Here is a 26,976-nt window from a genome sequence, read left to right on the forward strand (position 1 = left end):
ACTTGCGAACAGAAACCAGACTGTCGCCATGTTTTTTAATTGAGTGTCTACTGTGTTACTTGTCTGATTCCTGTGTCTTTTTTTTTTCTACATTGCCAACCCCCTTTGCTTTCTGTTTTAACTTTCCGCAATTTTACGCCATTTATCACTTTAAATCGCCATTTTATCGGATGTTTTTCCTTGTTTCTTTCTTCTTCCTTTGTTTACAAAAAGTCTGTAGGCTGTAGAGCAGCGTAGTAAGCTGCTGCCGGCCTGCCCCCTTCGGGGGGAATTGAAAATCAATAAAGAAAAAAAAAAGTATTTATTGCCTGACTCCAGTGGTTCGCTGATACTGGTGCTCTAGTCGTAAATATTACGGATGCTTAACAGTGGTGTTCCTGATTGTAATAGTTGGCATATTTGTTTTACTGCGTTGAATTCATCTTGGTGTGGCATGATTTCCGACTGTGCCTAATGGCATACTAATTTTAAGAACTTAGAACCATATCCTCCCGAAACATGTTGTGTTAAACAAATCACACATTTGGAGAAATGTTTCGTCTTACTCTCTACCGATATCTTTCTTTCCAAGAATCCTTACGTGGCTGCTTTGTAGGAAATGGTGTGGCAGCAGCAGAGGAGTTACACGCTGCCGGCACCGCGACTGAGTGATGAGTTGTAGCGTGTGGCCGGCAGGTTGCTGACGTTCTGCTACCTGGCGGCGTTCAACTGCTGGCTGCTGCTGTGCCCGGCCACGCTGAGCCACGACTGGCAGATGGGGTCGGTGCCGCTGGTGGCGCAGCCGGCGGACCCGCGCAACCTGGCCACGGCCGCCTGCCTGGGCTGCGGCGCCGCGCTGCTCTACCGCGGACTCGCCGACCTCGAGGTGACAGCCACGTCTAACCCCGTCATTGTGACAGATGTACGGCCGTAACTGTTGTTGTTGTTGTTGTGGTCTTCAGTCCTGAGACTGGTTTGATGCAGCTCTCCATGCTACTCTATCCTGTGCAAGCTTCTTCATGTCTCAGTACCTACTGCAACCTACATCCTTCTGAATCTGCATGGTGTATTCATCTCTTGGTCTCCCTCTACGATTTTTACCCTCCAAGTTGCCCTCCAGTACTAAATTGGTGATCCCTCGATGTCTCAGAACATCTCCTACCAACCGATCCCTTCTTCTAGTAATGTTGTGCCACAAGGTCCTCTTCTCCCCAATTCTATTCAGTACCTCCTCATTAGTTATGTGATCTACCCACATAATCTTCAGCACTCTTCTGTAGCACCACATTCCGAAAGCTTCTATTCTCACCTTGTCTAACCTATTTATCGCCCACGTTTCACTTGCATACATGGCTACACTCCATATAAGTACTTTCAGAAACGACTTCCTGACATTTAAATCTATACTCGATGTTAACAAATTTTTCTTCTTCAGAAACGCTCTCCTTGCAAATGCCAGTCTACATTTCATATACTCTCTACTTCGACCATCATCAGTTATTTTGCTCCCCAAATAGCAAAACTCCTTTACTACTTTAAGTGTCTAATTTCCTAATCTAATTCCCTCAGCATCACCCAAGTTAATTCGACTACATTCCATTACCCTCGTTTTGCTTTTTTTGATGTTCATCTTATATCCTCCTTTCAAGACACTGTCCATTCCGTTCAACTGCTCTTCCAAGTCCTTTGCTGTCTCTGACAGAATTACAATGTCATCGGCAAACCTCAAGGTTTTTATTTCTTCTCCATGGATTTTAATACCTACTTCGAATTTTTCTTTTGTTTCCTTTACTGCTTGCTCAATATACAGACTGAAAACATCGGGGAGAGGCTACAACCCTGTCTCACTCCCTTCCCAACCACTGCTTCCCTTTCATACCCGTCGACTCTTCTAACGGCTGCAACTATCAGCACGAAAAAATCAAGTTATCACCATAAAAGCTGCTCCTAAAAGTGCTGTGTGCTATCCATGAGTTTATCAATCAAGTGAACTGCCATACTAACAAAGTATGCGAAATTTAGCCTCACTGTTCAAACACTTTTAACGCTATGTTTATTGTGTCGCGAAGTATTTTGAAGCTGGCAGGCAATGTCAATTTAAATTTTCGAAGTCTGCTCCAGTAACCAGGTAAAAGATAGCCTAGAAACTGTTATTGTTTCACAAACGCATGTGTGAATGCTTATAGTTATTTTTCAACTTAACCGTAAGTTCTTTAAAACAAGTCAAACACAGTCCATGTTTGACAAATATAGTTAACAGAACGGCAAACTACCAAATAATTTGAAAAATACGTAAAGTTTGACAATTTATTGAACATCTGTAATGGTCTTTAATCCTTCTTTGTCTACCACCCTTAAACATTACTCATTTTACCCAGCGATGAATGGGTTGGAGGACTTTGGTTGTACAATCTGCGTTTTGGCTGTTCAGAGCACGCTCCACCTCCAAAATCAGTTCTATAAAAACTTTCCATTCAACGATTTCTGTATCGGAGGAAAGAGAAAGAAGTCACATCAACAGAATACGGTGGTTAGTGGGGGAGGGGGGAGGTCAAATGGGCCAGCCCAAAGAAACAACATTGCTTCATTTCGTCTCTCGTATCGAAGGTGTGGTGTTCCACCAAGCACTCGTCCATGGTGATCAGGAGCCTGAAAGTATCTGGATTGGGCTGACACAACTGCAACATTTCTGCTGCTGCCTCCAAATGGTTCAAATGGCTCTGAGCATTATGGGACTTAACATCCGAGGTCATCAGTGCCCTAGACTTAGAACAACTTAAACCTAACTAACCTAATGGCATAACACACATCCATGCCCGAGGCAGGATTCGAACCTGCGACCGCTGCAGCAGCGCGGTTCCGGACTGAAGCGCCTAGAACCGCTCGGCATGCCTCCACCAGACGGCCTTTATAAATAGGTGTGAACAACCGTGGTTCCCAACAACTGGCGATCTTTGTCGTTTTCAGAACATCGTGCTATATGTCTAAAACTGAACATTGACTCATTTTCATTCCTTCCACTACCATCGGGATTGTGATACGGCCGTGCTCTAGCATCAATGCGACCACCTCTTTCTACATTGACTTCTTTGACTAGACTGGAACGGTCAGTGCAAGCTAGCCACTATGTCATATATAGCCGCGCGGGGTTATCCGAGGGGTCTAAGGCAGCTTCAATAAGTATTTTGGAAAAAACGAGAATATTTTCGGTTTTTGAAGGGATACACTGCCATTTGGGTGTATATTTCGGTGTGTTTCCTGTGTAAAAAAAAAAAGAAAAATAAGTGAAGTCGGAAGCGTGATAGATTGATAAGTTAATGCATTTCATGGTTGGCTGGTTCATAAAAAAATAAAATAAAATGAAAATAAAAAAACCTTCCTGGTGCCAATATTATTTCTTTTTTTTCACTTTATTAAAAATTTTGTCTGTGTCGTGGTATATATTTATAAAAAAAACAAAAAAAAAACAAAGAGGTAATCGTTTTGCACTCTGAACCTGTAGCCGTGTGTTCGCCTCTAACAATTTCTATTTTTTTTCAAATTTCGACTAAAAAACGAAAAAGTGGCTAGGATAGCTGGCTTTCACCCAGGAGGCCCGGGTTCGATTCCCGGCATGGGAATAAGTTTTAAATTCTCACTCTGTGTTGTGCTCTTACTCTTACAAGGATCAAGAATCACATTTCATCGAAATACGTACTACTGTGGAGCAAAATCTGTTTTAATGTTATTTTATGCGTGATGGATTTTATTGAATTTACTGGCTGTTAATTCATTGATCGAGTAGGGGTGTAGAACTAAGCCAGCCACAAATTCTTTTAAGATACTTTGTTTCACCACCATGATCGTTTTCGGGCTATCATGTCCATGTTGCACAGCTACATTTCTTTTCTTATAGTATTACATTCATCAGCAGTGTAAGACTAACTCTAGTAGTTAGCGCCACTTTATATCCTTTATGGATAATTTCCGTAATATAGAAAAACCTGATAATGTGCACGCAGCTGATAATATATAAAATGAATGAAAAAAAATACCCCTGTGGTAACGTACTGACCTGTGACAAGCGTCGTCCTCCCTCGGGCATGGGTGTGTGGGTTTGTCATTAGGATAATTTATGTTAAGTAGTATGTAAGCTTAGGGACTGACGACCTTAGCAGTTAAGTCCCATAAGATGTCACACACATTTGAACATTCTTTGTGTCATATGTCGATGAGTTAATCTCTCAAATTGTCACCGTATCAGCGTGGTGTTGTAGAGCTGTTACCCTGCAAACGCAGAAAACAAATTACCGCAAAATACTCGCTTTATCAGATGGCTGCGTCATTTAGTATTGCCTCCTCTAACAGCGTGATACGGTGCGGTGGCGAGAGGATTACAGCGTTTACCTTGATTACAGACACCTGTCTTCAAATAAATTAAACTTAGTTAGCATCATTTTTCTTCGAAGTGATAATTAAAAACTTGTCCTCTGCTCGCATACTACTGGCTGTTAATTCATTGATCGAGTAGGGGTGTAGAACTCAGCCAACCACAAATTCTTTTAAGATACTTTGTTTCACCACCATGATCGTTTTCGGGCTATCATGTCCATGTTGCACAGCTACATTTCTTTTCTTATAGTATTACATTCATCAGCAGTGTAAGACTAACTCTAGTAGTTTGTTTTCATCTGTCGTGCGTCAGTGACCTCGTTTGCAGTTGACTGCGGCTTCTCTGCAGACAGGGGACGTTACAAACGATTTATGACCTACAAATACATTACATGATTTAAGAATGTAAATGTATTATTTTTCCTTCCTTTTGACTGGAAACGGGCAAGGTGACAGTTCAATTCCAAATGAAACAAATGGTTGGAATAACGTCGCACATTGCATTAGGAAGTCTTTATTCATTGACGGTAACTACACTGCGTCGCCGCTTTCAACTGGGGAACATTCCTACACCTGTAGACCAGGTTGTGGATATCCACGTTGTACAGACCTACGCATTGTGCGAGCAGCGGTGCTATGTCATCAGGGACCATTGGGGATCGTATGCTTGCAGCAGCATAAAGATCACGTGTGCCTCCACCAAGAGACAGCCAAGCATGGCTACTCTGGTGTCGTGCATGACTTCACTGGAGGGTGGAGCGGCGCTCTGTTGACCTCAGTGATGTGAGTCGCTTCTGTATGTATGCGAGTGATGGACGCACACGTATACAGCACAGAGCTGGTGAGCTGCCTATTCCAGAATACATTCGCCTACGAGATACAGGGCCTATCCCAGGCTTCAAGACCGAGCGACGTGGCGCAGTGGTTAGCACACTGGACTCGCATTCTGGTGGACGAAGGTTCAATCCCTCGTCCAGCCATCCTGATTTATGTTTTCCGTGATTTCCCTAAATCCCTCCAGGCAAATACCGGGATGGTTCCTTTGAAACGGCAAGGCCGACTTCCTTCCCCATCCTTCGATATTCCGATGAGACCGATGACCTCGCTGTTTGGTCTCTTCCCCCAAACTATCCAATCCAATCCAATCCAGGCTTCAAGATGTGAGGACAATCAATTGCAAACTAGCCGTCGTATTTCCCGTTTCTGCAGGGTAAAGTAACCAATACCAGCTGCAATGCACGGACTGTTAGCACCGTTCCACTGCGGTTTCATCGACAACAGGGTAGTGTCCTGTTTCAGCAGGAGAATGCACGTTCACATACGGCTGCTGGGACGCAATTTGCTATTTGTCAAGATCACCATATGTCTCATCAATTGAACAGATAAGGAACATGATGAAGCGGGAACTGACTCATTGTCATGGTCCTGAAAGGGTCGTTGATTGCTGCAAAAGGAGCAATATTCTTGAGCCGGTCTACATCTACATCCACTTCTTCATTTATATTCCACAAGCCACCCAACGGTGTGTGGCGGAGGGCACTTTACATGCCACTGTCATTACCTCCCTTCCCTGTTCCAATCGCTTAGGGTTTGCGGGAAGAACGACTGCCGGAAAGCCTCCGTGTGCGCTCGAATCTCTCTAATTTTACATTCTTATCTCCTCGGGAGGTATACGTAGGGGGAAGCAATATATTCGATACCACATCCAGAAACGCACCCTCTCGAAACCTGCACAGCAAGCTACACGGCGATGCAGAGCGCCACTCTTGCAGAGTCTGCCACTTGAGTTTGCTAACCATCTCCGTAACGCTATCACGCTTACCAAATAACCCTGTGACGAAACGCGCCGCTCTTCTTTGGATCTTCTCTATCTCCTCTGTCAACCCAACCTGGTACGGATCCTACACTGATGAGCAATACTCAAGTATAGGTGGAACGTGTGTTTTGTAAGCCACCTCCTTTGTTGATGGACTACATTTTCTAAGGACTCTCCCAATGAATCTCATTCTGGCACCCACCTTACCAACAATTAATTTTATATGATCATTCCACTTCAAATCGTCCCGTACGCATACTCGCAGCTGTTTTACATTAGTAACTGCTACTAGTGTTTGTTCCGCTATCATATAATCATACTATAAAGGATCCTTCTTTCTATGTATTCGCAATACATTACATTTGTATATGTTAAGGGTCGGTTGCCACTCCCTGCACCAAGTGCCTATCCGCTGCAGATCTTCCTACATCTCGCTGCAATTTTCTAATGCTGCAACCTCTCTGTAAACTACAGCATCATCCGCTAAAAGCCGCATGGAACTTCCGATACAATCTACTAGGTCATTAGTATATACTGGGAAAAGCAATGGTCCCATAACACTCCTCTGTGGCACGCCCGAGGTTACTTTAACGTCTGTAGACGTCTCTCCAGTGAGAACAACATGCTGTGTTCTGTTCGCTAAAAACTCTTCAATCCAGCCACACAGCTGATCTGATATTCCGTAGGCTCTTACTTTATTTATCAGGCTACAGTGCGGAACTGTATCGAACGCCTTCCGGAAGACAAGGAAAATGGCATCTACCTGGGAGCCTGTATCTAATATTTTCTGGGTCTCATGAAAAATAAAGCGAGTTGGGTCTCACACGATCGCTGTTTCCGGAATCCATGTTGATTCCTACAGAGCAGATTCTGGGTTTCCAGAAATGACATGATACGCGAGCAAAAAACATGTTCTAAAATTCTACAACAGATCGATGTCAGAGATAGGCTTATAGTTTTGCGCATCTGCTCCATGACTCTTCTTGAAAACTGGAACTACCTGTGCTCTTTTCCAATCATCTGGAACCTTCCGTTCCTCTAGAGACTATCGCGGGGTACCATTCGGCACCTGTACAGTCGTTTGCATGAAAGAACAGATTCCTTCGTAGCCGCCAGAGGTAGGTCGCAGGAATGGTGGGGAGGGGCGGTGAGGGCGGGGGAGAGGTGGTACTGTGTGTATTGATATGACTGTCTGACCACACTTCACTGTGACACATACAATGAATTTGGTCTGAGTGTGTTATCACACTCTCCTCTAATGATGAACTACCTGTCGCCTCACCTGTCAATAAAATTTTGTCCTTGAGGATGCTGCATTTTTCCCAACTGTGTATTAATCATTATGACCAAAAGATGATTAATTGTGCCACCTTGAGACCTATGTGGGAAACAGTAGACTTGGAATCCAGATTTAAGCTCTGAGACGCAGGGGCTGACGGGGCCGGGCGCGCTGTGTGTGCTCCGCAGCCTCAGCGGCCGCCGGCGGTTCTGCTGGGGGTGCTGTTGCTGACGCTGCCCTTCCTGCCGGCGTCCAACCTCTTCATCACCGTCGGCTTCGTGCTCGCCGAGCGCGTCCTCTACATGCCCAGGTACAGCCGCGCCCGCTTTTGCCACTTCTGTAGCTGAAAATGCTTGCTTGCCGCTGAAATAACCACTTTACGAGGGGCGTTCAACAAGTAATGCAGCACATTTTTGTCTGAAAGCAGGTTGGTTTTATTCAGGATTCCAGTACACCACGCTATTCCCCAATCTTTTCGTTACAAAACCCTATTTTTCAACGTAATTTTCGCTAAATGCGACGGCCTTACATAACGATTCTGGGAGGACCTTTATGCTTCCGTGATACCGCTGAACTGGACGACATCGGAGACAACGGTTTGCTACATCAGTAACTACGTCACCGTCCACATACTGCTTACAGAAGAGTACATCCTTCACTGGACCATACAGAAACCCAGCGGACACACACCTTTGAGCACCCCAGGTGGTGGACTAATGTGTCAGCACTACCAACAGAGACATAAAGTTGAGCATCGAGACATTTTATTATGATCTGTTGGTCACCTCTAATGAGAGTGTCCGCACGTTCCAAAACTTCAGTCGTGCAGGACACAGGAAATCGGACAGGTTTGCGCGACCTTATTGTGACGATGACGGATGCCTCACCCAACGACTCACTGTGCTTTTGTTTAGTGCCAGGTCTCCATAGACATTCGGCAATCGGTATGAATACCTTCGATGCTCTGGCTTTCCCCCAAAAGGAACTAAATGACAGGTTCCTGCTTGTAACGCACCTGCCTTACAGGATGCTGTGTACAACACCGGCACCTCCCGGAACGTCATTACGCTTTAGGGGCTGTAGGTGGAAAATTCCACTATGCCTGAAACCAATTCCCCATTTTGTCAGTAGAAATTTACAGAGAAAAATGTGTGTTGCAATACATATTGAATACGCATCATTTATACAATGTGTTTAAAAATTGTGTCCTACTGTCTTAAAGGACACAGTGCTACTCAAAGTGATACATATATTCGCAAACAACTACTTACTCAGATTTGGGCCATTCTGTCCTATGATAGCCATCTGTCTCTTGACACTGCCGGATCTGCTCTATGGTGGTTGAAACGGTACAGAGTCTGGCATGGGAAGTGGAAAGTGATGGTTTCATACAGTGACAAGTAGCAAATCAAATCTGTTAACGAAAACAGTCATAGCTTAGCACATCACTGCATGCATTAAGTCACAATCGGTCAAAGTGCCATAGCGTAATAGCCATATACGTTTGAATAAAATTAGTGACAAGACAAATCAATCTTCAAAACCATTAAAGGACGTTTACAAATCACTAGCTGTTAATTCCTGTTTCTACTACCTACGCTTCAAAACCGACTCCTAATTCACATAAATTACAACGGGCGTGTTTTTGCAACATCCGATCGGCCGCGAATTGGAAACCTCACTGAAAACAAAAAATGTTTAATTTCCAACATTTATTTATAGATTCCAGCTAATTCCCTACATAGCCGCCGCTGCAACTTACACATTTCTCGTAACACGGTCCGAAATTTCCAGTACCGTCATCATAGCAGGTAATTTTCACCAGTTCTGTAAGCTGGTCTCCAGCTCGCTGTCTGTGCCCAATTTCTGTCCTCACTGACTGTGCTTCATGCGGGCTGGTGGGTAGCTGATCAAACACTTTCCATTAGAGACGCTGCAGGTTCGTTCTTGTTGCACCTGCAGTGTGAGGCCGAGCGTTGTCATGAAGAAGGAAACGCGTGGCAGTTAAGTTACGTGGGCTGCATGAAATCGGGCGGAACCTTTCGCCAGGCACTTCACGTTTGGCTGGAGACACTATTTTCTAAGCATCTTTACCTGGTAACTAGGTATTCTGAATTAACAAGTACAGTGTAACATGATCGGTGGGCATATTGGAGAGACCACAAAACACTTATGCGGATGTTGCAAGCCTTTAATTTAGCAGCAAAAATAAAATAGCCATCATATAAGCATACGCGAATACTTTTGCACATAGCCGGCCGCGGTGGCCGAGCGGTACTAGGAGCTTCGGTCCAGAACCGTGAGACTGCTACAGTCGCAGGTTCGAATCCTGCCTCGGGCATGGATGTCTGTGGTGTCCTTAGGTTAGTTAGGTTTAAGTAGTTCAAAGTTCTAGGGGACTGATGACCTCAGATGTTATGTCCCATAGTGCTCAGAGCCATTTGAACCATTTTTTTTTTTATTTTTGGACATGCGTGTACATGCAACCAGATCTGATGTGATACTGGCGCCAACAGCACACTAAATATTGAAAACAATTAAAAGTGAAAACTTAATACACTGAAGTGCCAAAGAAACTGGTACAGACATGGGAATTCAAATACAGAGATATGTAAACAGGCAGAATACTGTGCTGTAATCGGAACTCCTACATAACACAAGTGTCTGGCGTAGTTGTTAGATAGGTTACTTCTGCTACAATGGCGGGTTATCAAGACTTCAGCGAGTCTGAACGTTGTGTCATAGTCGGCTCCTGAGCGATGGAACAGAGCGTCTCCAGGGTAGCGATGAAGAGAGGTTTTGCCATACGACCATTTCACGTGTGTACGTGAGTATCAGGAATCAATAAAACATCAAATCCTCGACGTCGCTGCGGCCGGAAAAAGATCCTGCAAGAACGGGACCAACGACGACTGGACGGAATCGTTCACCGTGACAGAAGTACAATCATTTCGCAAATTGCTGCAGATATTAATGCTGGGCCATCAACAAGTGTCATCGTGTGAACTATTCACCGAAACATCATCAAAATCAATGCTATGAGCACTATGGGACTTAACATCTGAGGTCATCAGTCCCCTAGAACTTAGAACTACTTAAACCTAACTAACCTAAGGACATCACATACATTCATGCCCGAGGCAGGATTCGAACCTGCGACAGTAGCGGTCTCTCGGCTCCTGACTGAAGCGCCTAGAACCGCACGGCCACACCGGCCGGCGAAACATCATCAATATAGGCTTTCAGAGCCGAAGGCACACTCATATACCCTTTATTACTGCACGACACAAAGTTTCACGCATCGTCTGGGCCCGTCAACACCGACATTGTACTGTTGATTACTGGAAACATCTTGTGTAGTCGGATGAGTCTCGCTTCAAATTGTATCGAGCAGATGGACGTATACGGGTATAGAGACAATCTCACGAATCTCTTGACACTGAATGTCAGCAGGGGACTGTTCAGCTGGGTAGAGGATCCGTAATGGTGTGGGCCGTTTGCAATTGGAGCGACATGGGACCCCTGATACGTGTAGATACTACTCTGACAGGTGACACGTACGTAAGCATCCTGACTGATCACCTGCATCCATTCAGGTCGATTGTGCATTCCGACGGTATTGGGCAATTCCAGCAGGACAATGTGACACTGCACACGTCGAGAATTGCTACAGAGTGGCTCCAGGAACAGTCTTCTGATTTTAAACACTTCCGCTGACCACCAAACTCTCCAGACATGAATATTATTGAGTATATCTGGGATTTCCTGCAACGTGCTGTTCAGAAGATATCTCCACCCCGTCGTACTGTTTCAGATTTATGGACAGCCCTGCAGGATTCATGATGTCATTTCCCTGCACCACTACTTCAGACATTAGCCGAATCCATGCCTCCTCGTGTTGCGGCACTTCTGCGTGCTCCCGGGGTCCTACACGATGTTAGGCAGGTGTATGAGTTTCTTTGGCTCTTCTCTGTAGTAGTCGCCACGAGTGCACTGAATGGTAAAAACCTTTAAACAAATAATGCTTTTAGAGAAATGTAACTCTCATTTAACATTACATAAAAGTCATACAGCAGCAACACAAGTAACCAATAAAAAAACAATTACCTTAGTACTAACACAAAAGAAATGAGGAATGAGGAAAAATCTTCCATCTCTAGTAAATCCGAGAAACCATTGAATTTATACTAAACATAAACAGAACTGTATACCTTGAAGATACAGTGCTTGGTTCTAGGAGGCAATCTCATACCACACCAACAAAACACAAGACCCATGCCGAGTCCACAACCAAGAAAAGCTACACAGTAAAGAAACTAAGTGCATGAAGCAAGACGCCGCCCTAACGCCGATCTGGCACAATATAGCGTTCCAGCCACACAGCAGTAAAAAATTTGTTGAATAACCTTTACCAGTAACAGAAATATTATTGAGCACCATTATGAGTAAGAGAAATATTATTGAGCACTACCAACTAACAAACAAATTCGACTCCACCGCTTGTTTCAGGCTAATTCCACTGGCAAAAACAACTGACAATCACTCTAGCATATAACCGTCACTTTCACATATGGCCATATCGGAATGCGTAGTTTACACCACCGTACCGTCCTCCTCAAATTTCAGCGCGAGAGAAAGAGAGAGGAAGAGATGGAGAGAGAGACATGTCAAGCTGCGTCTCATTAGCTAATTGCCAACTGCCCTTGCCCCTCCCCCCCCCCCCCACACCTCGTTTGGCCCCAAGTTGCGTCTCCGCCGTTTCCGTCCACCGGCTGACTGCCTGCCCATCCCAAGCTTCAGACGACGCTACGGCCAATTTATCATCGTTCAAACCTCATCTTACGTCACAAGGGTATTTGCAGCGTCACTTCTATGTCTACATAGTAGTGCGTTGTGCTTGGCAAGGGTACCTTGTACCACTACTGGTAATTTACTTTCATGTTACACCCGCAAACACGCAAACAGAGCAAGGGTGAAACGACTATCTATATGTCTACTTTTGAGACCTAATTTCTCGAATCTTATCTTCGTCGTCCTTACACGCAACTTGGCGGCAGTAGCATCGTTTGTCGGCCAGTTTCAAATTCTGGTTCTCTAAAGTCGTGTTTCTTGAAACGAACGTCGCCTTTCCTCCAGGGATTCTCATTTGAGTTCCCGAAGAATCTTCGGAAAACTTACTTGTTGTTCAAACCTGCCGGTAACAAATCTAGCTCCCAACCTCTGGACTGCTTCGATGTCTTCCTTCAGTCAGGCCTGGTACGAATCCCTGACACTCGAGCCATACTCAAGAATAGGTCACACCAGTGTCGTGTACGCGATCACCTTTACTGGTGAACCACTGATTCCTAAACCCTCTTAGCACACTGGACTCGCTTTCGGGAGGACGACGGTTCAAACCCGCGTCCGGCCATCCTGATTTATGATTTCCGTGATTTCCCTAAATCGCTCCAGGCAAATGCCGGTATGGTTGCTTTGAAATGGCACGGCCGACTTCCTTCCCCGTCCTTCCTTAATCCGATGAGACCGATGACCTCGCTGCCTGGTCTCATCCTCCAAACAACCCAACCCCCCCCCCCCCTCTAAACTCTCCCAATAAACCGACGTCGACCTTTCGCCTACTCTACCACAGATCTCACATGCTTGTTCCGTTTCATATCGCTTTGAAACTTTACACAGAAATAGTTAAACGAACTGTGTCAAGCAGGACTCTAGTAATACTTTAAGGGAATATTATAGGGTTTTTTTCTTCCGACTCATCTGCATTGACTTACGTTTTCCCACATTCAGAGCTATCTCCTATTCATCACATAAACTGGAAATTCTTTAAATTGTCTTTTATCTTCCTACAGTCACTCAACTTCGACGCCTACTGTACACCAAAGCATCATCACTAAACAACTGCAGATTGCTGACCACCTTGTCCGTCAAATCATCTATGTATATAGAGTGCAACAGCGGTGCTATAACAGTTCCCTGTGGCATTCGTGACGATGCCCTGGCCTCTGAGGAACATTCGCCATCGAGGACAACATACTCAGTTCCATTACTTACGAAGTCTTCGGCCACTCAAATATCGGTGAACTTATTCCGTGTCATCTCCCCTTCGTTAACAGCATACAGTTGGGCACCCAGTCAAATGCTTTCCGGAAACCTATAAATATGGAATCTGACAGTTGCTCTTCATCCACAGATCGCTGTGTACTGTGTAAGAAAATTGCGAGCTTCACTTCTCACGAGAAATGCTTTTTAAACCATGGTGATTCGTGGACATAAGCTTCTCAGTCTCAAGAAAGTTTATTAACTGAGAATATGGTCAAGGACTCTGCAGCAGACCAAAGTTGGGGATATTGATATGTAATTTTGCGGGTCCGTTCTTTTACCCTTCTTCGGTACTGGAGTCACCTGCTGTTTTCTCCAATCGCTTGGGACTTTGTGCCGGGCTAAAGATTCAGTAACAATAGTTGCTCACCGAACAGCTCAGTGATCACCACACGTTCCTACACATCATTCAGGTCTTCCCCTAAAAAATTCAGAAGCCGTACAGACCAAAGTGCCTGCCCTAAGATTTGTTCATATGCATTGGAAACATCGTCTTGAAACGAGTACACGTTATTAATGGGTGTGAATTATACCATTGACTTTAAATTTCACCATAGCCAGAAACCTGAAGGATTGAAGTCAGGCGAACAGGAAGACCATGTTACTGGATCTCCTTTCATTAAAATTATACTACGTAGAGCCATGCGAGGTGTAACGAATGGGGTGGTACCTCATTCTGCGTAAACCATACGCACTGTCTGATCAAAAGTATCTGAACACTGCTACATAATTCGGAATGGAGTACCAGACGTCGAGAGTGACGGACGCGCCAGTGTAGAAAGAAGCGGGGGAGGGGGTTTGTCTTGTCAGTTTTTTTTTTTTTTTTTGGTCTTCAGTCTACTGACTGGTTTGATGCGGCCCGCCACGAATTCTTTCCTGTGCTAACCTCTTCATCTCAGAATAGCACTTCCAACCTACGTCCTCAATTATTTGCTTGACGTATTCCAATCTCTGTCTTCCTCTACTGTTTTTGCCCTCTACAGCTCCCTCTAGTACCATGGAAGTCATTCCCTCGTGTCTTAGCAGATGTCCTATCATCCTGACCCTTCTCCTTATCAGTGTTTTCCACATATTCCTTTCCTCTCCGATTCAGCGTAGAATCTCCTCATTCCTTACCTTATCAGTCCACCTAATTTTCAACATTCGTCTATAGCACCACATCTCAAATGCTTCGATTCTCTTCTGTCCCGGTTTCCCCACAGTCCATGTTTCACTACCTTACAATGCTGTACTCCAGACGTACATCCTCAGAAATGTCTTCCTCAAATTAAGGCCGGTATTTGATATTAGTAGACTTCTCTTGGCCAGAAATGCCTTTTTTGCCATAGCGAGTCTGCTTTTGATGTCCTCCTTGCTCCGTGCGTCATTGGTTATTTTACTGCCTAGGTAGCAGAATTCCTTAACTTCATTGACTTCGTGACCCTCATTCCAGATGTTAAGTTCTCGCTCTTCTCATTTCTACTACTTCTCATTACCTTCGTCTTTCTCCGATTTATTCTCAAACCATACTGTGTACTCATTAGACTGTTCATTCCGTTCAACAGATCAGTTAATTCTTCTTCACTTTCACTCAGGATAGCAATGTCATCAGCGAATCGTATCATTGCTATCCTTTCACCTTGTATTTTAATTCCACTCCTGAACCTTTCTATTAATTCCATCATTGCTTCCTCGATGTATAGATTGAAGAGTAGGGGCGAAAGGCTACAGCCTTGTCTTACACCCTTCTTAATACGAGTACTTCGTTCTTGATTATTCCCTCTTGGTTGTTGTACATATTGTATATGACCCATCCCTCCCTATAGCTTACCAGTACTTTTTCAGAATCTCGAAGAGCTTGCAACAATTTAAATTGTCGAACGCTTTTTCCAGGTCGACAAATCCTATGAAAGTGTCTTGATTTTTCTTTAGCCTTGCTTCCATTATTAGTCGTAACGTCAGAATTGCCTCTCTCGTCCCTTTACTTTTCCTAAAGCCAAACTGATCGTCACCTAGCGCATTCCCAATTTTCTTTTCCATTCTTTTGTATATTATTCTTGTAAGCAGCTTCGATGCATGAGCTGTTAAGCTGATTGTGCGATAATTCTCGCTTGTCAGCTCTTGCCGTCTTCGGAATTGTGTGGATGATGCTTTTCCGAAAGTCAGATGGAATATCGCCAGACTCATATATTCTACACACCAACGTGAATAGTCGTTTTGTTGCCACTTCCTCCAATTATTTTTGAAATTCTGATGGAATGTTATCTATCCCTTCTGCCTTATTTGACCGTAAATCCTCCAAAGCTCTTTTAAATTCCGAATCTAATACAGGATCCCCTACCTCTTCTAAATCGACTCCTGTTTCTTCTTCTATCACATCAGACACATCTTCACCCTCATAGAGGCTTTCAGTGAATTCTTTCCACCTATCTGCTCTCTCCTCTGCATTTAACAGTGGAATTCCCGTTGCACTCTTAATGTTACTACCGTCGCTTTTAATGTCACCAAAGGTTGTTTTGACTTTCCTGTATGATGAGTCTGTCCTTCCGACAATCATACCTTTTTCGATGTCTTCACATTTTTCCTGCAGCCATTTCGTCTTAGCTTCCGTGCACTTCCTATTTATTTCATTCATCAGCGACTTGTATTTCTGTATTCCTGATTTTCCCGGAACATGTTTGTACTTCCTCCTTTCATCAATCAACTGAAGTATTTCTTCTGTTACCCATGGTTTCTTCGCAGCTAACTTCTTTGTACCTATGTTTTCCTTCCCAACTTCTGTGATGGCCCTTTTTAGAGATGTCCATTCCTCTTCAACTGTACTGCCTACTGCGCTATTCCTTATTGCTATATCTATAGCGTTAAGAGGACTTCAACGTATCTCGTCAATCCTTAGTAATTCCGTATCCCACTTCTTTGCGTATTGATTCTTCCTGACTAATGTCTTGCACTTCAGCCTACTCTTCATCACTACTATATTGTGGTCTGAGTCTAGATCTGCTCCTGGGTACGCCTTACAATCCAGTATCTGATTTCGGAATCTCTGTCTGACCATGATGTAATCTACTTCAAATCTTCCCGTATCTCCCGGCCTTTTCCAAGTAAACCTCCTCCTCTTGTGATTCTTGAACAGGGTATTCGCTATTACTAGCTGAAACTTGTTACAGAACTCAATTAGTCTTTCTCCTCTTTCATTCCTTGTCCCAAGCCGATATTCTCCTGTAACCTTTTCTTCTACTCCTTCCCCTACAACTGCATTCCAGTCGCCCATGACTATTAGATTTTCGTCCCCCTTTACATACTGCATTACCCTTTCAATATCCTCATACACTTTCTCTATCTGTTCATCTTCAGCTTGCGACGTCGGCATGTATACCTGAACTATCGTTGTCGGTGTTGATCTGCTGTCGATTCTGATTAGAACAACCCGGTCACTGAACTGTTCACAGTAACACACCCTCTGCCCTACCTTCCCATTCATAACGAATCCTACACCTGTTATACCATTTTCTGCTGCTGTTGATATTACCCGATACTCTTCTGACCAGAAAATCCTTGTCTTCCTTCCACTTCACTTCACTGACCCCTACTATATCTAGATTGAGCCTTTGCATTTCCCTTCTCCGATTTTCTAGTTTCCCTACCACGTTCAAGCTTCTGACATTCCACGCCCCGACTCGTAGAACGTTATCCTTTCGTTGATTATTCAATCTTTTTCTCATGGTAACCTCCCCCTTGGTAGTCCCCTCCCGGAGATCCGAATGCGGGACTATTCCGGGATCTTTTGCCAATGGGGAGATCATCATGACACTTCTTCAATTATAGGCCACATGTCCTGTGGATACACGTTACGTGTCTTTAATGCAGTGGTTTCCATTGCCTTCTGCATCCTCATGTCGTTGATCATTGCTGATTCTTCCCCCTTTAGGGGCAATTTCCCACTTCTAGGAGAAGAGAGTGCCCTGAACCTCTATCCGCTCCTCCGCCCTCTTTGACAAGGCCGTTGGCAGAATGAGGCTGACTTCTTATGCCGGATGTGTTCGGCCGCCAATGGTGATTATTTATGGCTATGAGCACTATGGGTCTTAACATCTACGGTCATCAGTCCCCTAGAACTTAGAACTACTGAAACCTAACTAACCTAAGGACATCACACAACACCCAGTCATCACGAGGCAGAGAAAATTCCTGAACCCGCCGGGAATCAAACCCGGGAACCCGGGCGCGGGAAGCGAGAACGCTACCGCACAACCACGAGCTGCGGACGCTGATTATTTATCAAAATTTAGGCAGTGGCTGGGATAGAACCCGGGACCGAAGACGTATTGATTATAAATCAAAGACGCTACCCCTAGACCACGGGTCAGTAGATAAGCAGTATCAGCAGAAGGGGCTATCGGGAGACCTCAGTATCTTCAAACACGTAATATCCAATAACTAGTTTATTGGATGTCACGTGAATAACAACATTTGAGCCCTTATAGAGCTGGTCAAGTCCACTACTGGCGATATGATTAACCTTGGGCATCGCGGAGGATCAACCACTGCAAAACTAAGATCAGGCAGATCTCACGTACCAATGGACAAAGGCTGTAGAACATTCTGTGGGACACTGCAAAAAATCGCATAACATCGGTGGAAGAAATCAGTCGTGAGTTCCAAAATACTACCAGTGATCCAGCTCACACAGTGCCCGTGTGTAAGGAGTTACAAAGAATGGGGTAAATTGGTTGAGCAGCTTTTCTTAAACCATACGTGTCCGTGGCCAGTGCTTAGCAACACGAGGTGTGATGAAAAGGCAACGCCGTGGGACAGTGGGTGCTTGGAAACGAATAATTTGGAGTGATAGATTACGTTCTATTCTGTGTCAGTCGCAGGCATCGCGATGGATTTGGCGAATGTCTGGGGAACTACACTACTGGCCATTAAATTTGCTACACCAATAAGAAATACAAATGATCAACGGGTATTCATTGGACAGATATATTATACTAGAACTGACATGGGATTACATTTTCATGTAATTTGGGGGCATAGAAATCAGTACCCAGAGCAACCACCTCTGGCCGTAATAACGGCCTTGATAAGCCTGGGCATTGCGTCAAACACAGCTTGGGTGGCGTGTACAGGTACAGCTGCCCATGCAGTTTCTATACGATACCACAGTTCATCATGAGTGGTGACTGGCGTATTGTGAGGAGCCAATTGCCGGCCACCACTGACCATACTTTTTCAGTTGGAGAGAAATCTGGAGAATATGCTGGCCAGGGCAGCAGTCGAACATTTTCTGTATCCAGAAAGGGCCGTACCGGACCGGCAACATGCGGTCGTGCGTTGTCCTGCTGAAATGTAGGGTTTCGCAGTTATCGAATGAAGGATAGAGCCACGGGTCGTGAGACATCCGAAATGTAACGTCCACTGTTCTACGTGCCGTCGTCAATGTGAACAAGAAGTGACCGAGACGTGTAAGCAATGGTATCCCATACCATCACGCCGGGTGATAAGCCAGTATGGTGATGACGAATACACGCTTCCAATGTGCGTTCACCGCGATGTCGCCAAACACGGATGCGACCATCATGATGCTTTAAACAGAACCTGAATTCATCCCAAAAGATGACGTTTTGCCATTCGTGCACCCAGGTTCGTCGTTGAGTACACCATCGCAGGCGCACCTGTCTGTGATGTAGCGTCAAGGGTAACCGCAGCCATGGTCTCCAGGCTGATAGTCCATGCTGCTGCAAACGTCGTCGAACTGTTCGTGCAGATGGTTGTTGTTTTGCAAAGGTCCCCATCCGTTGACTCAGGGATCGAGACGTGGCTGCACTATCCGTTACAACCATGCGGATATCATGACTGTCATCTCGACTGGTAGTGATACCAGGCCGTTCGGATCAAGCACAGCGTTCCGTATTACCCTCCTGAACCCACCGATTCCATATTCTGCCGAAAGTCATTGGATCATGACCATCACGAGCAGCAATGTCGCCATACGATAAACTGCGATCGCGATAGGATACAATCCGACCTTTATCAAAGTCGGAAACGTGATGGTACGCATTTCTCCTCCTTACACGAGGCATTACTACAACGTTTCACCAGGCAACGCCGGTCACCTGCTGTTTGTGTATGAGAAATCGGTTGGAAACTTTCCTCATGTCAGCACGTTGCAGGTGTCGCTATCGGCGCCAACTTTGTGTAAATGCTCGAAAAGCTAATCATTTGCATATCTCAGTCTCTTTTTCCTGTCGGTTAAATTTCGCGCCTGTAGCACGTCATCTTCGTTTTAATGGCGAGTAGTGTATATCTGCCATCACGTGTATTGCTAATAATGAAGTGTAGGGAAGAAGGCGTTATATATGGTAGCGGTTCTCGTGGTTAGGGTGTGGCCTTCCTATTGCGCTTAAGGAAACGCTATTTGCGGGAGGCCGCGGTGGTCTCGTGGTTCTAGGCGCTCAGTCCGGAACCGCGTGACTGCTACTGTCGCAGGTTCCAATCCTTCCTCGGGCATGGATGTGTGTGATGTCCGTAGGTTACTTAGGTTTAAGTAGTTCTAAGTTCTAGGGGACTGATGACCACAGATGTTAAGTCCCATAGTGCTCAGAGCCATTTGAACCATTTATTTGCGGGAGGATAAGACACCTTGTAACATTTCGTACTGTGTGCAGTAGTGGACTACTGCCGAGACGATGAATATATCAACATGACAATGCAGCCTGTCATATAGCAGCATCTGTGAGGCAGTAGTTTGTGGGAAGTGATATTCCTGCTGGATCGGTACCCAATAGAGAAAATTTGGAATGATTTAGAACGTCGACTTCGTTGCAGAAACCAATGGCTCTTGGTTTCTGCTCGTGAGGCCATTCCTCAAAAGAAGTTCAGACACCTCACTGAAAGCGTCCATAGCAGAATTGAAGCCGTCATAAAGGTGAAGTGTGGACGCAGCCCATATTAATTGCCGATGACAGGTGTCCAGATACATTTGATCAGTTAGTACGCGTTGCCTCTCATAGGAGTAACGTAATAGCGAGGGTAATTTTTCTCAAAGAGGCTGATGATGACCAGTACGTAATAACTTGTTTCGCAGAATGTCACCCACAGTTTCTGTCCAAGCACTGATGGTAAAGCGAACCAACTGCTCGTCCAGAATTGACCTCTCTGGATTGGTTTGCTTCTTTAAAAGCTGTAATGTCTTATTTCATTCGGCTTAACATTCGCTCTTCCAAATCCAAACTTTGGGATCTGTGGAAGGTAAATTGCGAAGCCTTATCTGGAAGTTTCTGAATTTTTTTCAGGCTGAACTCGGCCTTGACGATGCATTTGTCAGTACTTGGAAGATATCAGTCGATTTACGTTGTCAGCTCAACAACAGCAAAATACTATTTCTGACACTTCCACCTGGAATAAAAGAACTGTTTCAACTGTTCCCACTACATGTTATTACTCCAGGACAACCTCATAAAGATACATAAGACTGATGATGCATCGACAGCTGTGGGTGTTACACTATGTGACCAAAAGTATCCGGACAACCCCCAAAACATATGTTTTTCATATTAGGTGCACTGTGCTGCCACCTCCTGCTTGGTACTACATATCAGCTACCTCAGTAGTAACTAAACATCGTGAGAGAACAGAATAGGCGCTCTGTGGAACTCACGGACTTCGAACGTGGTCAGGCGATTGGGTGTCACTTGTGTCATGCGTCTGTAGGCGACATTTACACCCTCCTAAACATATCTAGGTCCACTGTTTCCGATGTGATAGTGAAGTCGAAACGTGAAGGCACAGGTACAGCACAAAAGCGTACTGTCCGACCTCGTCTGTTGACTGACAGAGACCGCAGATAATTGAAGAGGGTCGCAATGTTTAATAGGTAGATATCTATCCAGACCATCACACAGGAATTCCAAACTGCATCAGAATCCACTGCAAGTACTATGACAATTAGGCAGGAGGTGAGAAAACTTGGATTTCATGGTAGAGCGACTGCTCACAAGCCACACATCACGCCTGTAAATTACGAACGACGCCTCGCTTGGTGTAAGGAGCGTAAACATTGGACGACTGAACAATGGAGAAACGTTGTGTGGAGTGACGAGTCACGGGACACAATGTGGCGATCCGATGTCAGGGTGTGGGTATGGCGAATTCCCGGTGAACGTCATCTGCCAGCTTGTGTAGTGCCAAAAGTAAAATTCGGAGGCGGTGGTGTTACGGTGTGGTCGTGTTTTTCATGGAGGGGGTTTGTACCCTTTGTTGTTTTGCGTGGCACTATCACAGGACAGGCCTACACTGATGTTTTTACCGCCTTCTTGCTTCCCACTGTTGAAGAGTAATTCGGGGATGGCGAATGCATCGTTCAGCACGATTGAGCACCTGTTCATAATGCACGTCCTGCGGCAGAGTGGTTCAAAGACAGTAACATCCCTGTAATGGACTGGCCTGCACAGAGTTCTGACCTGAATCCTACAGAACACATTTGGGATGTTTTGGATCGCCTATTTCGTGGCAGACTGCACCGAACGACATCGATATCTCTCCTCAGTGCAACACTCCATGAAGAATGGGCTTCTACTCCCCCCACGAAACCTTCCAGCACCTGATAGAACGTATGCCTGGGAGAGTGGAGGCTGTCATCAAGCCTAAGGATGGGCCAACACCATATTGAATTCCAGCATTACCAATGGAGGGTACCACGAACCTGTAAGTCATTTTCAGCCAGGTGTCCGGATACTTTCGATCACACAGTGTATGTCTGGCAATATCACAATCTGAGCGCAAATGTCTGTCCGCGACATATTTTTGTATGATTTTTCCTAGAATTCTCCATTACCTCTTGTACTAATAAAAAGCATCTTTGATTTTAGGATTGTGGTTTAATAAGTAAGGCATCTAAATATCCTATATGAGTCAAAATCCGTGTCAAGACAAGAAATATTGCCATGGGTTAAGACCGTTACCGGAAGATGGAAGCAGCTAAGCATCTGAGTCTCTACATGCTATGTGGAGCTGGTGACAGTCAAGATAGGCAGTCGAAGTCAATAGGTTTTATGTACGAAGAAGAGGTCTCCAGTTGCAGATCAGGAAGAGAGTGTTATGTCACAACAAGAGGTGTGGTTTTGGTGCCATGAAAGTTATGGAGGCAGAAGACGTGTGTGCAACGAGTAAAAGGGCAGGGCTGCCACCGACACCCATTTCAGATGACAACGAACGGCGTGTCGAAGGGTTTAATCAAGCCAATCATGGCATTCTTGTTAGGCAGAGTGCTCACGAAGTCAGCATCTACAGTGACAGTATAGTGGATTTCATATACAGAAATGAACCTTTTATTCTGAGAAGACTTGGTACCCTATTCCTCGAATCAATCTTGTAAGCTAGCTGGCCTAAATGTTAGTGGATTTCAAATGTAGAGATGAGAATCAAGCTAAGGGATTCGGATTGTAACTTTAGCTATGATGAAGTTTTTGAGATGAAGAAATCATCAGTGTCATGAAGAGACCGCTCGTCTTTTTCCTCAACTTCCCGCACCCCCGTAAGAATTTCAAACGAAAGGTAAGCCTGGATAAAGTTATGTCCAAATTCGTTTGGGAGACAGAAGGTGTGTTGCTGGTTGCTTTTCTCGTCCTTGGAGAATCCATGAATTTTGCCAGTTATTTCCCTACCCTGCAACTATTGCAGAGGCCGATTCGAATGGAAAGAACGGAATTTCTTCCGAATTGTGTCTGTGATCGCACAGTAATATCTTAATGCATAAGGTCTTGGTTATGCCTCACATGGTCGTACGTTTAAGACTTTCATGTCTTCGCACCACTAAAGAAGCACCTGGCTGATCGCGACTTCAGAACCGAGGCTGAAATTCAGGAAGTTGTTGTTAAATGTCCCCTTACCTAGACCATTTCATTAATGCAAGTTTGTATATAGTTTAGTGATGCAAAAACTGCTTAGACGACATGTGCACCTTAGTAACATTCGTGTATTTTTTTATTGCCTGAATAAACCTCTATTCTGAGAAGACTTGGTATAATATTTCTTTAATCAATCTTGTACGCTAGCTGCTCTAAGTGTTAGTCACCCTCAATGGAGCACCATGGTCGGTTAACAGAGCTATCAATGATGTACAACTGGTAGATATCGATCAAGAAATACTTTATCACTGACGTAAGGTATGACTATGGACTTCAGTAATAGTATCAGGGCTGCAGACACGATTAATTCTCAGAAAGGGCGTCTCTAATCCATAGCGGTATGTGCTGGAAGATGGGTTGCACAACACTAGCAAAATAATTGTCGTAGACCTAGAACATCTCAACAAGCAAATACATTATTTATTCATACAGAGGTTGACGGCGGCTAATCAATGGCGTGGATTGACTCCTGGGCTCCAGTGCCTACCTCAGCACACCACAAGGCTGCGTGTTTGGAAGCGATCTCACATGGACACAGACAGGAGTGCTGCCACAGCCAAGGATCAGTGGCTGGTGATGGCCTTGCAGACGAGAGCTCAAAGTCAAGCTTCGGAGGGCAGTAGCCGAAATTATGCTGTACAGCCTGCTTGCTGCAGCAGTCGGTCAGCCGCGCACGCTCCCAGCCCAAATCCACTTGGAGATGGCTGGAGACTATATGAATCCAACCTGGAAGTGGTCGCTACATGGTGGTTTTGAATCCGTTTTGAATTGAGCCCTCTAATCATGATGCTTACCAGGAACTTGTACATCAGCATGTGGCAGATGAAGCGGCTGGACATAGACGAAGTTGATTGGCCTACATGGGATCTTCGATTGGTTAGGAGATACTGCTAGGATCTGAGCAGGAATGTTTATAGTGACTCTGCCCAAGTTAGTTGTGATTGGACACCACCTCCCGTAATATAGAGGACTAAGGCAGCACAGCATGAGGAAACTTAACTCGCCACTGTGGCTGACTATGCTCTTGCACTGAGCAGATCAGACAGTATCGTTTGCGCAGAGGCCGTATGTGCAACAGTATCAAATGGCTGTAGAGAAATGGAGCATTAAGAGGGTTCGACTGGGGATACCACAGAATGGATCTATCATGCTTCAACATGTTCATGACCGTGATGAAGCAGACCATTTTATTGATATAACAGTGCAGACTGTCCAACATGTCTACAGGAAATGGTGTGCTACTCGGAGAGATGTCATTCCTTGTTAATGACAATCGATTTCAATCCAACATGAAGCGTTGCTGTCAGCGACTGGTTCAAATGGCTCTGAGCACTATGGGACTCAACTGCTGTGGTCATAAGTCCCCTAGAACTTAGAACTACTTAAACCTAACTAACCGAAGGACATCACACACATCCATGCCCGAGGCAGGATTCGAACCTGCGACCGTAGCGGTCGTGCGGTTCCAAACTGTACCGCCTTTAACCGCTCGGCCACTCCGGCCGGCCTGTCAGCGAGTGCAGGACCATCATAATCAATTTCATCCAATGGAAACATGGAGTCAGGTCCTCCCATAATGCCTTTGGTCGCAGTTGCACAGAGGACTGGTTATTTTCAGTGGGTCAGAAACTGGACCCAAAGTATACAAAGGCCGGAAGTACGGCTGTGATCTTTTATTAGTGTTCTCCATGCCATAACTGTGGATAACCTAAGCTGATTACAATGAAAATCAACCAGAAAGTTCATTTCTACTTCATGGATGACCATTTCTCCTATATTTTCATCTGTACTGTAGTATGATAGCGACCCTCTAAATATTGTTACTGGGTAAAACTGCCTAGTCGCTTCTGGTTGCACCAGTTATTAGTCGGCACCCCCATAAGCGTCAGGATGGTCCAATAGTCAGTGGGACTGTAAGACGTTAGGATGATTCAGGATGGTGAGCAGGACAATGAGTGCAAAGCACCACTTACTTGGCAGTTATGGAATTATAATTGCAATGATACGAACATGATAATCAGTTTAAGGTTTCGTACAGCAGCAGCTGGTGGGTTCCCGATGGTGTGAATCGACCCTAAATTCCAGAGCACATGTCAGCATAAGACAAAGCGGCGTGTTGGTACTGGACAGATGCCAGAAAGCGACAAGGCTGCCACAGTCGCTGTGTCAGCTACCTTCAGAGTGCATTGCTACATCAGGTGTTCTGCTCGCAAGAAGGCAAAGAAGTATTGGACAGGCAAGCAGCTCCCATCAGTAGGTCAGGTATGGGGTGCAACCAGCTGCAGACTTTGAATTTAGGTCCCCTCAGAAACCAGGAAGTTGGTGACAGCCGGGAGAAGACCCCATCCAGATGGCGCCGTTCAGGCACTGGCAGCATCAAGCCTAGGTGTGGCACATAGACCAATAGATTTCGGACTTGGCGGCTAGCTGTAGACGAGGCTAGGTGAACCACTTCAGGGTTACAGGTGGCTGGGAGTTACCGATGAAGGCAGAAGCCAACGACAAACACTGCTACACAAGATCGTCATGTACTTATTCTCGCTCGATACGGTTGTGTTATGGTGAGGGGCCACTTCTAATAAGGTATTGAGGCCGAGTTGGTTAAATCCATGCATCACCGCTTCAGGCTTGTGTCTTCCGCCATGCCAGACCGTACATAGGAATTTCGCAGGTAGCAGGCTGGCCTGTCAGCCTATAGACTGCGAAGTACGCTAGAAAGGATTTGGCTTACCAAAGATGACAGCAACAGAGTTCAGACGACTGAGCACTTTAACAAACACTGAGGTACTCTATCGCATCTCCGCTGATTCTCTGAATCAACAAGATTTGTAACGAATATAAAATGTCAAAGACTATTTAGAACAATGACTAGAACATAACAGTTAATATTCTTGCAACGTTTTATTTTATGATTCGTGTTCTTTTCCTAGATAGGCAAATCAAGCATGACACACCGCCATGTCATCCTCTGGTGTCAAGACCTGGCGTCGTTGGATGTGGTATGAAGGGGCATTTGACCAACACACCACTGTCCCGGTTGGCCTCATCAGGCTGAGTGCACCCCATATCTGTCCTCTAACCAATGAAAACTCCCTGGCAGTACTGGGAATAGAACCAAGTCCTCTTTCTGGCAGTCAGTTGTATTTACCACTCATCTACGAAGGCAAACATCCTCGCAGTTTGACAGTTCTAAATAATCTAATCAACAGCGAGTGGCATTAGTTGCATAGGGCGTAACTCAATTAATTGCGTACACTTTGGCTCTCCGATCTGAGGTCATTATCAGAGATAGAGACGATGATACATGGTATTAATGTGATGTTCAATGTCTGCCATGGGTAACTATAGTCTGGTCTAGTGAACTTATAACTAAACTGATTCATGAGAAAAGAGCATATCTTACATATGGCTACTTGTATTGTGAATAGGCCATATACACTCCTGGAAGTGGAAAAAAGAACACATTGACACCGGTGTGTCAGACCCACCATACTTGCTCCGGACACTGCGAGAGGGCTGTACAAGCAATGATCACACGCACGGCA

The sequence above is a fragment of the Schistocerca cancellata genome, chromosome 8 (genome assembly GCF_023864275.1).
Source record: "Schistocerca cancellata isolate TAMUIC-IGC-003103 chromosome 8, iqSchCanc2.1, whole genome shotgun sequence".
Classification (NCBI taxonomy): Eukaryota; Metazoa; Arthropoda; class Insecta; order Orthoptera; family Acrididae; genus Schistocerca; species Schistocerca cancellata.